The following is a 17,919-nucleotide window of genomic DNA, read 5'->3' as shown; positions in this document are numbered from 1 at the left end:
AAAGAAACTTATTACTTCAGTTGTATCTCATGTGCCAGTAGTTGTGTTTCACTCATGAAAATAAATCATCCTTTTCTTCCTCTTTTCTCTTTGTATATCATCCAGAAATGACGTGCTTGCTTAGAGGAAAGAAAGGGCTGTCAGCATCCCTGAAATTTGGATCTCAGCTGTATCAAAACACCCTCTTGGTTCTGAAGGCATCCAGAATTCAACAGATTCTGTGGCAGTTTTGCTTTTACACTCCATGGAGAGCAGCAGTGAAGGTGGAGCCTGGCAGGAGAGCCAGAAGGAACATCCTGGTTCAGTCTGGGCACTCTGGTCCATCCTTCCTATGAAGTGCAGGAGCCCTAAGGAAGGAAGGGGAGATGAGTGGGCAAGAGGGAAAGAGAGGAGGGAAGGAACTTTGCAAGAAAGGAGGAGCAGTGGGGAGCATCCTAAGGGAAGAACTGGATTGGAGAAGGAGGAGCTGTTCCATGGGGAAGAGGAAGTACAATAACCCAGTAACAGAGCAGGTTCTGTGGGGAAGCAATGGGGGATGAGAAGAAAGGAATGATTCTGCTCATTTGGGAAATGGAGAGATCGGAGAGCACAGCAAAGACCAAACCAAAGGAGCAAGCAGAAGATCTCAAGCCACCCTCAGCTCCTGTGTGATGAAGTTGCTGTGTGTTCTTCAGCAGATGTGTGCTGGGGAGCCCTTCTCAGCAGTTCTAGTACATTAATGCTGCTGTCTGCTCTTCAGAGACATTTTATGAGGGTGCATCAGCTTCTCCTCCAGGCTGAAGAGTCAATTCTGAAGGCTCTTTTCTACATCTTTGGTCTGTATTTTGGTTTCCATATGTTCCCCCTCTTACTAAGGGAATGCAAAGGGAATGAATAGCAGACAGTATTCTCTGTCTGAGGATATTGTTAATCGAATGGAGAGAGTTAGGGCACTAAAACTCTGCAAATACAATTTAGTTAATAGTGCAGGTAAAAAAGAGGTGACAGGACCAGGCTTAAGGTGGGGATTTTTAAAAAAGAACATTTGCATTTTGAGATCAACTTAATACTAAAAAAGAAAAGATAAAACAAATACAAAAACATGAAGAATCCAAAGGTAGATTATTTGTGTTTAAATTAGTATTGTGAGGCCAGCTGAGCAAGGTTTTTTTTTTGGTCTAGCTATCTAAAAATAAATACACAAATTCTGTGCCCTTGCAACACTCTTCTTAGGATGTTATCAAAGCTGCTCCAGATAGAATCCTCCATTCTGGATGTCAGGCATCCTTTTTTTAATTTTTGTTTTACTTAATACTTGCCAGTATCATTCTGCTGCTCAGCATCATTTCCTGTCCTCAGCTCACCAAGCCATGCAGGCCACCCTCTCCTAGATGCTGGTATTTGCTGATCCACCCCGTGTGTGCCATCCTCAAATTTTGTCACTGTTCATTTGGTTTTCCAGCCCCAAGTCCCTGATGATAACACAGAGGTAACAGCTCTGTGGAGTCAGACAACAGCTCTGTGGAGTCTCGTGGTGGTTCCTCCTGATGAGAACGGCCTGATGGTCACCCAAACCATCTGCTTGATGGCCATGGGGATAATTTGTTTTCTAATGAGTCCTGTGACTGTGAAAGAAGTTGCCTTCTGTTTGGGGTGTGACTCTGCTTTGTGTTGCACTGCAGATCTTTACAATGCTCTATGAACATTCTTTATATTCTTCAGGGCTCACTTCAGAATAAAATGAAGCCCATGTGTCTAAAAATTGGAGAGGACCTGTTTTTCATTTCCTGTCTCCATGCCAATCCAAAAACTTCCCAAATAACTGCTTGTCGAATACCCCTAACCATTCTCTTTTCTCAGCACTTGCATAATAGTGTAAAATATCAAATGTGAAGCTTCTTTCTCCCTTTTGTCTTTGTCTTTTTTTCTCTCCCATTTTGTACATGCCGTGTTCCTACCACACAGATCATTCATGTGTTGCTGCAGTGAAGAACATGGAAATTACATGAAAGGTTTTTTATTGGCTTTGTTCCCATTTCCTGACAGCTTGTTGTGAATCAGGATGATAATGAACGAGTGATACTCTGGATTAATGATGGAGGGGGGCTGATGTAGGGAGAGGCCACTCCTGAAGCCAAGGGAAGTAATTCCATTGACCTTTCAGTGCCAGGATTTCACTCTGAGGATTGAATTGAAACTGAGTCTGGGAAATGGCTTTTAGGATTATGTCTGAGTGCCTTCAAGTCTCTCCTCAGTGCTAATAGGCAGGGGACAGATGTCCTTGGTGCTAGCAGCATTTACCAGTGCACTGCCTCCAGTTTCAGTGCTTTGTCCTCTAGAATCCGTGTGGGTGTGTGTCCTATCACTCATTAAATAATTATATATATTTATGTCTCCTGCAGAAGTGCTCTTCACGTGTATGCACATCCACCTTAGCAAATGCTGAAGCTTTTCAGCTCTCAAAGGTATTTTTCTGCCTGGTGAGTTGAGTTGTTGGAAGTAGGAGTTGCTGATGCGCCACTTAAAATATATTTAAACTTGTACAAAGAAGATTATATAAAAGATACTGCTGAAGATGAGAAGAAATTCTTTCTGAAGTAATTTTGAGCTAGTAATTGATGGAGAGCTGGCTTCAATAGCTCTTTTTGTGTTTTAGAGTTCAAAAGGAGATTGTGTCAGCTCTTTATCAGGTGTTGCAAGCAACTAAATACTTTGTTTAAATGTTTTGTGTAGTTAAGCAAATAAATTTTGAACAGATAGCTTTCATTAACCAACTGATTAGAATATCAAACATGCACCCTGTTTCCAAGAGTCCTAAAATACCCATAACCTAAATTTTGAAGATGTGAGTTTTCTTTTCTTTATGTAACTGGAAGATGTGGTGCTGACCTGGTGATCTGACCATGAAAGAGGTGGAACTTTTCTGTGCTTTCTTTAATTTGAATGCTACAATTAAAATTAGAAGATTCCCTTCTCTTTTACTTTGTTACATTTGGTCATTTCTGCTTTATTGCATCTGTGCACATGGCAGTTGTGGTACTCCAAGACATCCCCAGGCACATTTTATTCTGGGAAGGTAAAAATGAAGCTCTTGGCCATTGCCTGGGACTTTACAGTTGAGGTGTCTCAGTCCTGACATTAGCAGGTTGAAGAGATTTGGAAAGAAAAGAGTGGGGGAGGACGCTCAATAATGAATATAAAGTATAAGGAAAATGTATTGACAACATTAGCAAATAAATCAAGCACAGATGTAGGAGTTTCTAAGTCTGCTCATTAAATATTTACATTTTACACTCTCAAAAATGGAAAATATGTTGACATCTCAATTTATCTTTTTTGAACAAACTGTCATACCTGGCATGGTATAAAATTGATAACAAAGAATAAACTGGTCTGGGAAAGTCAATTACGTTTCTTGAAGGAGTGAAAATGAGGCTGGAAAAAATGTATCTTTGGAGTCTGGTTTGGGTGGGCTTTATACCTTGACTCCTATGTTTATATAGGATGATGACAGTTTGTGTTAGAGCACAAAAAGCTTCCTGAATCTGTCTTCTGGAAAATTCTTTACTGGTATTTTCTGCCCTAACTCCAGTGGGCCAAAGGATGGGTGAGATGAACATCAGCCAGGAAAGCATGAAGGACTGGGTTGTTTCCCTCTGGATATGGATGTGGACTGCAGGAGATCTTGGTTTGGAATTGGAAAATTATATTTCTTTCTTTTTTTTTTTTTTCCCAACAGAAAAAGACAACTGTTCAGATCCTTAAATGCACACAAGGTTGCATTAATAAATTGTTCTATATTGAGAAGAAAAAAAAAATAATTATTTAGGCTGTCTGTTTTCATGTTTTTAAAATCATTCCTCTTCTATGCTCACAGTAACCAAACCTCTTCTTCAGCCAGGATCTCTGTGTCTGTCATAGGATTTCTTTTCCAAATGGGTTGGAAAAGAAAAATAAAGTCAATGTGGAAAAAAAAAAAAATAGTATCACTGGAGTTTTTGGTCTTGGGTGAAAGTTGAGGGAATGATGTCTCTGAAGACAGCTCTTCTGTCTTGTTACTCCTCCTTTACCTGAGGTTGGAAGAGGGCTCTGGTTTTCTTGCAGGGATTTTGGCACATGATAAGTGCATCTATTCCAGAAGGATGATGTTTCTAATGAGATTGGTTCTGTATTAGCAGTTTCTAAATGGCATTTCTTTTACTTCACAGGCTGGAGCCACGGTGTGAGCTGCCATGGGGCGTGAGGAGGCACAGAGCTCTTTGCCCTCTGTGAGTCTGTGCTCTCACATCCCTTACAGGCTTTACAAAGCCCTGCACTCAGCAAGGAGACCAGTCTGATCTGCACTCCATTTCCACGTGCCACTTGGCTCTTCCTGCCACACTGTCACATTTATATCGATTCCAGCATTGACTGACTGAACACCAGCACAATCACAGCTGCATCAGGCTCGTGCAGAACACAGAAACATATTCCCAAAAAAACAAAATACTTACAGGCAAAATGTGTGCTGTGCAGTAGAGAATATTCCTACACACTTACCTGTGTGTGTATTAATGACCCAGTGATGGTCACAGGCTCTGCAAATCAGGGAGAAAAAGCAGATAATTAAAATCACTGCGTCTGCAGGGAAAAGCCAGAGGCTCAGCTGTAAAGAACTGCATCCACAGACAGGGGCTTAGTGAAAGGGCAGGAAGAGGCACAGAAAGAACAAGGAGAGAGAGGAAAGCAACTGGAACTCTCAGAAAACTCCTCAGAAAAAAGAGGAATGAGGATCCTGTGGTGAGAGGGCTATGTGGTTGCTTTTTCCCCCTTTCCAGTCTGATTTGCTGTAGTTAGGATGGCCTTTCATTAGGACACTCAGCTCTTGCTGTTGCAAATGACTGAGTGGACAGAGACTGAAGCACCTGAGATTTTTGAAACTCCAAGTCTTGTTTGTTGAGCTATGAAGGGTAAAAGCTTGAAAGAAAAGTGAGATGGACAGTACAGGAAGGTTGGAAAAACAATAAGGGCTGCAATGGAGGCTTTTTTAAACCTCCTGTAACAGAAAATTGGCTGCAAACAAGATGTAAATAGACAGTATCATTGTTAACAAAAAGGGAAAATGCCTCTGGATGAGATTTTTGAAGGGGAGAGTGAGAATTCACTAGAAATGTGTTAATTAAAAGCTGAGAATAGTTCTCAAGTAAAAGGAGGTGTATTTTTGGGACAGCTGGTCAATTTAAGATGGAGATGGTGTAGCTGGACATGCTAGCCCAGCTGTACACCAATGCCTAGGTTTAAAGTTTTAAAAATATTCACTCGTGAAGCTGTATAACAGAATAGAGCTCCTTCCAGGACAGTGTGGTGGGTGGGATTCACTGGGGGGGGCTGAACCATCTGGCCCTTGTGCTGAGTTAGAGCAGTCTGAAGCACAGCATGAAGGATTTCAGGAGGTGCATGAATGATCTGAACCTCTGCTTTTCCCCACGCCAGGCCTGGATGCGTAAGGGAAGAAGCAGAGTGGACATGTCCACGTGTTACTGAGGGGTCACCTCATTTTCTGAGCAGGCTTGAGAGGAAGGAGCCTAGCAGAAATATCTCTTGATGTCAGATTCTTGGCTTGTCCCAGAGAGAGAGGAAGGATGGAGGGCACTGGGGGTGATCAGAGTGGAGAATACTCCCCCCAGGTCCTTGATGTCCCTCAGCTCCTTACCCTGGAGCACGGAGCAGTGGGGGGATGTGGGCAGTGAGCACGGGTGTGTTTGTGGAGATGGGATGAAGAAAGGGCTAAACACTGCCTGCTGCTGCGTGCTTCTGAGGAAACCATGGCTTCCCACACAGGGCTTAGCACAGGCAGGAACTGGTGTGTCAGCTTCAGAAGTGTGGCATCAGCAAATGCAAAGCCTAAGGGTTCATTATCTGTCCTGCTGATTCTGGCACATATTTGGCTGACCCGTTCAGCCCCACTAATACAGACTTCACCTGTCCTCCCACACACCTGGGCAGGATGTTTTGCTCCCTGAGTGCTGTCACTTGCTGGCCCAAAGCCCTGCTCAGGGGAGACAGGCTGTGTGTCACCTCTGAGAGGAACATCTTCAGTTAGTGACAGCTCTGGGCCATGTGCTTCTGGAGCTGTAATAACCACACGACTTCAACTGGTGCAGATCTGAAATGTCTCAGCCTGGGATCTGGCTGCTTTGTATCTGCACAGAAATTACTGCTTGGAAAGAAAATACTAATTTATCAAGCACTTAAGAGCATGCAAAAAGAATGAAATAAGCTCACCTCTCCTTGTTTTCAGGCTTAGACTTAATAATGACATGGAGATTCTTGACCTTCTTACTGTGAGCAGTTATAATAGGTACAGCAAATTAAAAATTGTAATGTTTAGATGAGTAAAAATGGGTATTTTCTTCATTGATTTGGGAGCTGCTCTAATGAAATCTGTACCTTGTTGGCACATTAGTGCTTGGGCTCATTTTCATTAATGAAAAAATACTTCCATCATGATTTTAAAAGGGGTTTTGCCAGGTTTTTGAAAATAAAATCGGATCTCAAGCCAGGACTATATGCTGCATCCTTACAGGAATTGATCACCCTTGCAGCACCATCCTCCTTTAATCCCAGGAAAGAGGAAAAGCAGTGTAAAGAAGTGATTTGGAAATGCAAAATTCTTGCACCTTTTGGAGAGATGAATTCCCATTTCAGCACGGGGGCGACTCTGCCTTGGCTCTGCTAATGACGAGAATGGTTGGAATGGGGATCCCTTGCATCTGAAACTGTGCCAAGGCAAAGAGGAGAACCTAAAATTCACAGATATCCATAAAACAGAGAGAAAATGGTACCCCAGGGAGTAGGGCCCTGCCAGGAGAGGAAAGAGAAGCTGCCTTGATTAGGTCTCTATTGCCCAAACTCTTTGTCCTAAGGAATATTTTATTCTGTGTCAGTGAGGAGGGGTATGATGGAGGGAGAAGTGCATTTGTTGAGGATTCTTTGTTATGCTTTGTTTTTCTTTAGCAGTAGCTTAAAATCCTTGAAATTCATCATAAGCCTGGCTGATTTACAGGTAGACTTTTCCAAAGGCTGTAAATTCTGGTGGTTTCACTGGAGCACTCAAGCCAGGTCATTGGGAGTTACAAGCAAAGAAGTCTAACTAGATATATTTTTTTCCTTGTTGACTTTCTCTGGAGAATGAATTAGTTTAGTGACATTTTCCAGTCTTCCTTCATCTTTATCAGAGGAATGGATTGGATAGTCCTTCTTCATTTGATTTTCCTGGAGTGCATTTCCAGTCCTCGCTGTCCATTCCATTGCCTCACCTATGACTGGTGAGTTCTAATGGGGGAGCTGAAAGGGTGAATGCAGAATTTTGAAAAGGTCAGAGCAACCCTACAGAGCCCTGTGGTTCAGCACAAAGTGGGGATTTACATTCAGATACCTTCCACTGCAGTAAAAATTGAAATATGGGATGAAAACAACCCCTCCATGTGACAAGGATTGCGAGTGGGGAAGGGGAATAAACTCTTGGCCTGTTCCAGTAGCTGTTTTCACATTTTAATAACTCTTTGTGCTTGTCTTATATGACAATGTCCTATTTAGTGGTTGTTAGTAACTTTTATTTTGCTATTTAATATCTGAATTCTACTTTCAGAGCAAAATATCTGCATGCTACTCTGTGATCAAAAATCAAACTGTAAATTGAGATAATTGATTTGGAAGTTTTGTTGGCTATTTTTTTTTTCAAATTGCTGACTGTACCAGAAATATAAACTCTGAATTTTATATTCCTAACCACTACCCAGCCTTTTTTTTTCTTCTCTTCCCCTTCACCTACGGAAAAACATGAAGAATTATTTTCGTGAGGTTGCTTTTGATATACCTAGCTTTCAAAAATGAAATAAACTTCCATTTCAAAATTTCTAACTGAAACTATTGTTGGGGACATGCTTGAAACTGGAAAGCTAAAATATTTTGTTTAGTTTGAATTTTTTTTTTGAGTTTGGTTGTGTCATGGTAACGGGCCCCCGGCCAGGTAATAATTAGCATGAACTCCAAAATTTACAGAAGGTTGATCAATCTCTTTTTTTATATTTTACTATATCTTATTATTAGGAAACCCATTGCTTTTATAGACAGTTATAATAAACCTGGACTTAATTGGTCCTCCAATCCAAACACCATCACCACTGGCTAATTAAGAAACCACCCTTTGGTAAACAAATCTCCATAACACATTCCACATGTGCACAACAACAGGTGCTACAAGTGAAGGTAGGAATTGTTTCTCATTCTTTTCTCTGATCTTCTCACAGCCTTTCCCAGAAAAGCCTGGAAAAGTTATGTGTTGCTCTCTGTGTCAGAGAGCTGCTGCCACATGGTTGTTTTTTTTGGTTTTTTTTTGTTTGTTTTCATTTTTTTTAAATTATTTTCTGAAATATAAAATATTCCCATATACTTTTGATCCACCTGAAACTGCTTTTTTGGGGGCTGAGAGACTTGTTCTGGACTGTGTCTTTTTTTGAACCTCAGCTTTGTGATGTCCACAAAGTTTAGGTAGATGTTGTGCTCGTGTGGAGCAGGTGTAGAGGTGTTTGTTGTGTCCAGGTAGCCTTAGAAACATGAAATCCCTGGATGGGTGAAACCCCTCAGTGAAATGTTAAGCCTCATTAGAATAATTCCTCATGTTCCAGCTCATCCAAGTTATCATCTCCTTAAGTCTGTAACAGTCACTGCTGTGGTTGACCCCATATTTTATTTTAAAAACCCAAATTGTTTTACCATGTCTGACTTCATCAGTGCAAGTTTAATTAAAGCCTTCCACCAGGTAGAATCTTGTTCAGCCATGTGACCCTTTTCCATTCATTGGAATTTCTCAGTTCAGTCCCACCAGGTGGGACAGAATTCCCCAGGGCTTTGGTCTCTAGTGAGGCAGTGGATGTGGCAGGAGCACTAGAGGCAGGGTTTTCCACAAAGCTTTCTCTGCAAGTGAAGTGTTAATTTTCACTGGAGCGTTCTGCAGAGCCTTGGGAGGTGCATCCTGGCTCATCTGCAGCTCTCTCAGATCCTTATTTTAAACCTCTCTGAAGCTGGGCTTTGTCTCAGTGACAGCTTGCAAAGCTGGGGAGCAGAATGAGCTGTTGTTTAAGATAAAGAGGAAACATTATTTATATATAGGAAGGAATCAATTTGACAACCAGAACAGCATGAAGAAAACCAAGAAAAGCACTTTTAATAAACGAGCATTGGATTAACCTGTTCTATCTGAATGAAGTAAAGCAGGAAACACCTTGGCAGGAGGTGCTGCTTTTCTGTGGGAACAAAGATTCTACTCCTCCTCCTATATCTGAACTCTTAAAACACAACCAGGTTATGCCACAAATCCCTGGATTTGGGCATTCTACACTGAGAAAATATGACAGCCCCAGGCTTTCTGTGCATGCTGGGTCAGTGCAGCAGGACTTGGCAGAGTGCAGGGGGTCCTGGTGTCCTCTGCTCGGGCTTTGAGAATCAGCAGAATCCCAGGAGGGTTTGTCAACCCAAAATCCCATCTAGAATCCTAGATGGTATTCTAAAGCTCATTCAACTCCAACACCCTGCCATGGATAGGGACACCTTCCACTATCTCAGCTTGCTCCAAGCCCCAAAGTCCTTGGGCACTGCCAGGGATCCAGGAGCAGCCACAGCTGCTCTGGGCACCCTGTGCCAGGGCCTGCCCACCCTGCCAGGGGACAATTCCTGCCCAAAATCCCATCCAGCCCTGCCCTCTGGCACTGGGAGCCATTCCCTGTGTCCTGGCACTCCATCTTTTGTCCCAAGTCTTTCTCCATATTTCCTGTCAGCCCCTTCAGGCACTGGAAGGCCACAATGAAATCACCCCAAATAATGAAGTTATTAAACACCAGTGGTCCCACTACAGACCCCTGAGGGCCTCCACTGGTCACTGAGGTCCATCAGGGCCCTGAGCCATTGACCACGAGCACTTCCTCATCCATCCAACAGCCCATCCACCACCTCCAGCTGTCTCCAGTGCAGAGGGCAGGATGCTGTGGGACCCGTGTCAGAGCTTTCCAGAATTCCAGAGACACGAGATCCGTGGCCCTTCCCTCATGCACTGATGGAGTCTCCCCACCAGAGAAGGCCACGGGGTGATCAGGAGGGTTTTCCCTTGGTGAGGCTGTGCTGGCTGCCCCAAATCCCCTCCCTGAGCTCTGTGAGCCCCAGCAGAGCTTCCAGGAGGGGCTGTCCCTGCATCTTCCCAGCACTCAGGGGGGGCTGACAGGGCAGCGCTTCCCAGGCTCCTCCTTCCCACCCTTTTTAGAGATGGGGACAAGGTTTCCCTTTTTCCAGCTTCTGGGAAAATCCCAAGCAGAGGAGCACAAGACTGACTTTCCCCTTGGGTAAATGTAAAAAGAGATTATTTTCACCCAGCCAGTCAGTCAGCAAAAGAGAAATAACTTGAATTGGGGAAATGGACAGTTTGAATGGGTTTTTGCTTCTGCCCACGTAAAAAAATGCTATGGTTTCACGGGGAAAGCAAAGTTAGGAATGCCTGCAAAGATAGCTGAAATAAAAGTGTCAGTCTGAGGCTCATAAAAAAGCCTCTTATCCCTGCAGCATCTTTTCAATTAACAGTGTTTAATGTTTTAAGTTCACCAAATTTAAATTACATCAGATATTCAGTTATCTTTTAATTGACTATCTTGATTTATGATCTTGGTGGAGAACCCTGACCTCCTTTTTACAGTATAATGATGAGACCTGTCCTAAAATATTACCATTAGATTTCCTTTTAGGTACTTACTGAAACCTGTCCAATTTGGGCATTACCTTTATAAAAAAGCATTGCTTTAAATACTGTAACAGTGAAAATTCTGAAGTAGCTGTAGCAGCAATTTTTTTGTTTCTTTATTGGGAAGTTCTCTGTTCTGTGCTATTATTAACTTATTTCTATGACGAAAATTATGCAAATTGGGTTTTTTAGTCAAGTTCTTCAATATGTTTGTGTCAAGGTTAAGATTTTATAAGCATTTAATTGATTTTGATTGATTTGCCAGTATAAAGAGGCGCATAACTAAGAGGAGCTGGTGAGTGTGCCTGAGAGTACAGAAATGGAGAGGATGTTATGTGAAACTGTTTAATCTGAGACATTATTCACCTGTTCTTTGAAAACAATCCCGGGAAGGAGCACATATGAATAATTTTAGAGGATATGTGTTAATTAGAGATAAGACATCTGTTTGAGTTTGTGTCACTAATGAATGGCTCACAATATTTATTCTGCTTCTGGAACATTTTGTTCTCTTAGAAAGAAATTACCTCAGAAATGTAAATTGTAGATAATAGATCTCCCAATAAGACTTATCAGCACCACCTGTCATTGGCTTTACCACCTCACCTGGTTTTAATCTCTCCTTTGACTCTCTTCCCATATAAAAACGCAAGGGTTTGGGTTTTTTGGTTTTTTTTTTATCTTTCTGAATCATCGGCGTGAGGAATTCTGTAATGTCCCACCCTGTTGTGAGTTTTACTGTGCCCATACTGTTTGCCTTAATCATCTGATCCCGCCCGACACATTTCACACCATCACTTCCATGTCTTTTTTTATAAGTAGCTGCTTTGGGAGTGTGAATTTCTGTCCTACAACATCCTTGTTCCATGCCATTTGCTCTCTAGCTTATAGTCCTCCTTTAAAACCTGTCTCTGATGTCTGCAATCCATTGTTATCCAGCCTTGACACTGGATAAGCTGTGCCCTGTTTGAACATGGGGAGCACTGAAAATATTTGCACTTATTGTCTCCTTGCTACATACCTCTCTCTCCTCCTTTAATTTGTTTACAGACTTGTCATAACTATGGATTTTGATTTCAAAAGCCCCCAGTCTGTATCTTTTGATTTGTTTTTACAGCACCTTCTGTAGCATTATTTTGTGGCTATAATGGTAGCTCTGAATCAGATTTTATAACTGTTGGGATGCCAAGTCTTGAGTTTTGAGCCAGGTAGGAAGGGTGGAAGGCAGGAAGCTGAGAGGATGAGTGGGCAAGGAAAACAAAGGTGCTGTGGGGTTGTGTGGCTCAGACGTGCTGTGGAATTGGATGTTCCCTTGACCCAGCCAGTCTTTCCAGGATGGTTGGGGGACTGTGTGATTTACTGCTGTTTAATTAATCTCCAGTGACGATCTGGTGAAGGCATTGAGGGCACCCTCAGTAACATCTTGGAGAGCCGCAGGCCAGGTGGGAGTGTGGCTGTGCTGGAGGGCAGCAGCTCTGCAGAGGGATCAGGGCAGGCTGGGTCCATGGGCTGAGCTTCAGCCAGTGCCGGGTCCTGCCCTGGGCTCAGCCCCGGCCCTGCAGCTCCAGGCTGGGCAGAGGGGCTGGAAAGGGCCCGTCGGGAAAGGCCCTGGGGGCTGTGCCAGGGCTGGGCAGGAGCCCAGGGGTGCCCAGGGGGGCAGGAGGCCAATGGCCCCGGGCTGTGCCAGCCATGGGGTGGCCACAGGCCAGGGCAGGGTCTGTGCCCCGGGCTGGCCCTGCTGAGGGACCCCAGGGCTGTGTCCAGTCTGGACCCTGGAGGGGCTGGAGCGTGGCCAGGGCAGGGAAGGGAGCTGGGAAGGGGCTGGAGCCCCAGGAGCGGCTGAGGGAGCTGGGAAGGGGCTCAGCCTGGAGCAAAGGAGGCTCAGGGGGGACCTTGTGGCTCTGCACAGCTCCTGCCAGGAGGGGACAGCCAGGGAGGGTCGGGCTCTGCTGCCAGGGAACAGGGACAGGACAAGGGAAACGGCCTCAAGCTGGGCCAGGGGAGGCTCAGCTGGGACAGCAGCAGGAATTTCTCCATGGAAAGGCTGCTCAGGCCTTGGCAGGGCTGCCCAGGGAGCTTTGGAGTGCCCATCCCTGGAGGTGTCCCAGGAAGGGCTGGAGGTGGCACTCAGGGCTCTGGGCACTGGGCACAGCTGGGACTCCATGGGCTGGCAGAGATTTTCCAGCCTCAGATCCTGGGATTCTGTGTCTTATTCAGGGGGCAGTTTTCCTTAGATCTTTTTTCTTGGTGCCCTCCTGTGTGCTGTAGCCTCACACAGGGTCTTTAAGGACCCTCCAGCAATCCCAGTGCTCACTGTGATGCCACGCCAAGTTTGGCATCCAAGGAGGGTGAGGTGTTCCCTGCAGTGGGCAGACCAGCTGAGCCAGGTGCATCCGTACCTGTCCCTGCTCCACCACAGCTTTCATACAGGGCACAGGCTGATGTGCTGATCCTGCTTCTGTTGAGTAAATTTAAGGAATTCACAGTGGTCCCTGAGCACATGTGGAATCGCTATTAAAAAGGAAAGTAAAAAGAGAAAAGTGGTATTTTTTGAACGAGCAGAAACAATGCCACACTGTCATTTGTCAGGCAAGAAATGTGCAAATATGCTCTGAGACAGGAAGGCAGGAGGTTGCTAAGATGAAATAGTTGCATTGAAGGGAGAAAAACTGGGATGCTGTAAATGGAATGGAGAAAATGCTACAAACTGACAGAAAAAAACCAAAACCCAAGTAGACTGGAAAGTAGAGGAATGGACGTCCCATTTTGCATTCAAGAAGTTCACTTCTTCAGTGTTTGATCACTACCTCTCATGTCCTCAAACACTAATTTGTTACATTTTCCTTCAAAATTCCCAACTCTTCCATATGTTGTTATTGATAACACTCACATGCACTATGCTCTGTAGTAAAGTGTAGTGTAAAAAAAAAAGCTAAAAAAATGTAGGAGTACCATTCCAGTACATCTTCTAAAAACACCTTTGAACACAGAATTTGTGCTTGCAAAAGCAGAGTTAACCTCTAGCAAAAACATTCAGGTATAGGATATTTTTTTGGTTATTCTAATATGACCTCAAATTTTCTGGTTTCAATTCAATTTTCACCTGGAGAACAAAACAAGATAAGAGTTTCTATCACTTGAATGCATTTCCTTTATATTGATTGAATAGTTAAAAAACCCCAAACCACATTTGCAGAGGTCATCCAGTGGTGGGTTAGGAAATAAAGTGAAACAGTAGAGACACAAAATGCACTGGTGTGGTGTGAAATGTGAGGTTGTGTGTGATGCTGAGATGAAGGAATGATGTTTCATCCCAGAACGTGGCACCCCCAAGGCTTTGTTGGTATTTCTGGATCTCCACCTGGGGTGTTTTCAGGAGGGAAAGGACTTTTAATGCCCAAGCTGCATAACACTACCAGGATATCCTCCTAAATGGGCAGTGAAGACAAATTCTACCTTCATGAAGTAACAGGAGCAGCAGCAAGATTAGGAAAGGGCTTCCAGGACTTACTTAACACCCTGGTTCAAGACTGCCAGCCCTGCAGGAGGGAGCACAGCAGGAGCTGATCAGCTACAGGAGGCCCTTTATTTTCACACCCTCCTCAATCCCAAATGCATTTTGCCTTACATTTAATTAAGCAGAGTGGGTTTGGTTTCACTTACACTATTTAGGGAGCTGCCCATGCAATACATTCTGACCAGCAGGATTGATAGAGATTTATTTCTGTGTTATCACACCTCTTGGGCACTGTCTGGTAAGAACAGCCAGTAAGGCAGGAATATTCTCCTGTAAGGCTGGAATAATGCAGCAGTTATAAAGCTGCTGCAGCTGTGACACTTGATCAGTGCATAAATTCAGTATTCACAGGACTTTCATTAGCCAACCAGAGACTTGTTTACGGGCAACTGTTTATTTTGGGTAACGGTATTTAAGCTTGGGTAACAGTTTTGCTTATGTAATCATGAAAAGTTTCTGGGTTTCTTTTGCTGGAAACACATTCTTTGTGGTTAACACAGAGGGAGGGAGTGTGGAACTCGCTAGCAAAACTTGTCTGTATTGAATCCATTGTGAGGGCCAACGCTTTTGCTCTGTTGTTTTGCTTTGGGAAGGCTGAGAAATGTAAATACTTTTGCTAGAGCTCACTGAGGGCTTGGCTGTGCCCTGAACACGTGCTGAATGCCCATGCCTTTTCCTGTCTTTGTGCCATGGCAGGAGCTCTGTGCCTGGGCTCTGCTGAGCTAACCCATCCTGGGAGCTTTGGCCTGGTTTCCTGGTGAGTCACAGCGTTTGGGTGAGATCAAAACTAGATCAAGGCAAACACAAGATGATCAAGTGTAAGTGTTCTGTCATGGCAACAGTTGAGAAGCTGTATTTAAACTGTGAGGCAGAAGGATATTTTAAGGTTTGAAGGTGACCAAGGAGTGTCAACCTGCTTGTATATAGAGAAAAAAAGCTCTGTCATCCACCCATCTTTTGATAAATGTAAGTTTAACACACTTCTCTCTAGGAGGGCTTGAGCAATGGCAAGGGTTTTCTCCCACCTGATTGAGAAGTTTTTGCTTTCATCAGAATTTTTTCCCATCCTGTGAGTGCAGGTTAAAGATGGGTGTGTGTGAAATGGCAGCTCCTGTGCTCTCAGCCATAACTCTACCCTGTGGCTGGTGCTACACCCAAAATGAAAGGTTTTTTAAATTGACTCTGGCTTATTATTTGCTTGCTAATGCAGTTGTCCTTAAATTTTATGTGTGACCTTAATCTCCAGGAGGAGATTCACAGACAATTTTCAAGGTTGCTAACATGTTTCTGCTCCATTCACTACATCCAGCTCAGTAAAACACCAATAAACTCCAGAGGAGTTCCACACTGATTACTGCAAGTTCTGCAGTACAGGCTTTCTCTTCTCAAAATTGCCCATGTTCAGGTTTTAAGAAAAAATATAACATCACTTTGAACTGTTGTATATCATGAAATTAATATTTGATGTATTTTATCTATCACCTAGTGAATGACAAGGTTTTCATTTTGCCACATGTTATGCAGCTGATACTTTTCCCAGCTGCTGCACAGGCTGTAGTACAGGAGTCTTAAAGTCCTGAGGTTTACAAGCTGAAAAGGATTTACACATTTAACAAAAGTTTTAGCAGTGTAGAAGGTGTTTGGCAACACTGCACAAGTTAACCTGTGCCCTTTAATGTTACTGCCTTCCAGGAGCTGCCAGTGCTAGGTGATTAAACAATAAATCATAACACACAGAGACAACGGCAATCCCTGGAACCATCTGTAAGTGACAGACTTCTGGAATGCTCTTTTATTTTCCCTGGACACAGTTTGCTCTTTAGAATGGTTCATCAACAAAGGCAGTGGACTTAGAGGCTTTCTGTCATTCCTAGTAAAATATCTTATCTCTAGTGAGGGAGGTTATATTTTTGAGAGGAAGGTTGTAATTTGGAAATTCATATTCCCACATGAACAGAAGAGCTATAACTTGAACTTCCTTGAGGTTGACAGCACAGTTATGGACAGAGTTCCAACAAAAAGAAGCTGTCCTGAATTCTGGAACATGTTTCTCATTGATAGAAATGAACTTCCCATTTGAAAATGTCAGTTTTTAGTATTTCTGTGATACAAGCATGTGCTGATTACCTCTGGAAGAAATCTGTGTAAGTTCCTTCTCTTGTGTAATTTTGTGGATTTTCAGCCAGAACTATAGAACTCTGTGAAATTAAAATTCGATAGTTCTTTTAGGCATTAGGATGTAAGGGTTATTGCAGTTTTTCAGAGGAAGTTATTTATCTGAGTGTATCCTGGAATCCAGGGGGTGGTGGGTGACCTGCTCTGCTGATCACTCACAGATCTATGGGCACTGATGGTCAACAGCAGCTGGACATGAGCCAAGTGTGCCCAGGGGGCCGAGGAGGCCGAGAGCATCTTGACCTGTGTCAGGAATAGCGTGGCCAGCAGGACCAGGGCAGTGACCGTCCCCCTGTACTGGCACTGCTGAGGCCACACCTGGAATGCTGCATCAGTTCTGGGCCCCTCGCTTTAAAAAGGACATTGAGGTTCTGGAGTGTGTCCAGTGAAGCACAACAAAGCTCAGGAAGGGTCTGGAAGACAGTCGGGTGGATGGCTGAGGGAGCTGTGGAATCTTGGAGGAGAGGAGGCTCAGGGGGCACCTCATCACCCTCCAGACTCCCTGACAGGAGGGTGCAGTGAGGTGGGGCTGTCTCTGCTGCTGTGCCTTCAGTGACAGGAGCAGAGGAAATGGCCTCAGTGACACAGGGGTGATTCAGATTAGATCCAAAAACCCCAATTTTCTCTGGGTTGACAGGCATTGGAAGGGGCTGCCCAGGGAAGTGGTGGAGTCACCACTGCTGGAGGTGTCCAAGAGGTGTAAGAGGTATCTCATAAGAGGTATCTCGATCTGTTGTAGATGATGTAGTTTAGGGGTCTACTGGCAGTGCTGGGCTGATGGTTGGACTGCATGATCTGGAAGGTCTCTTCCAACCTTGATGATTCTGTGGCTGCAATGGCAATTAAAAAACTTTTCTAGGATTTCTTTCTGGACAAAACACTGAGCTCTGGAGCATTCACTTGTCTTTCTGAGCTTGCACAAAATGCTCTCCTTCCAGTGTCCCACGCCCACCTCTCCACCTCAGGACCCCAGTTGTGCCACAGTGTCCCTGCTATCTCCCTGCCCACCAAAGTCTTTCATGAAAGGTTTTCTGGAAGATTTCCTGGATCTTTTTGCTGGAAATGTGTGTAGAAATTACATGTGGCTATCTCTGCACCACCACCCCTGCATGTTTCTGCTGTTTATAGTGAGGGATGTGGGTGGGTGGCAGGCAAAAGGAACACACAGGAAAATAATTTACTCTTGTTTGAAACACTGAATGTTTAACCTCACAAAAAGTACCCAAATTCTGCCCGTGGGAGATGTTGTAGTCCCATCTGCCAAAATATGTTTGTTCTTTATCATTTCTCAAAGGAGGGTTTTGACTGCCAAAAACCCATCTGATCTAAGTTTTCTGATACTGGTTGACATTACTGTAATAAAAATTAACTTTGTCTAATTTTGCTGCTTGGGAAGCAAATTGCCAAATGAGCTTCAAATAAGCAAGTATATATTTAGTAAATTATCCTCATAATACTTCATTTTTATTGGAAATGCCTT

This window comes from Lonchura striata, chromosome 6, assembly GCF_050655825.1.
Source record: "Lonchura striata isolate lonStrDom1 chromosome 6, ASM5065582v1, whole genome shotgun sequence".
Taxonomy (NCBI): Eukaryota; Metazoa; Chordata; class Aves; order Passeriformes; family Estrildidae; genus Lonchura; species Lonchura striata.
The sequence above is the reverse complement of the archived record's forward strand: the minus strand, read 5'-3'. Positions refer to the sequence as shown.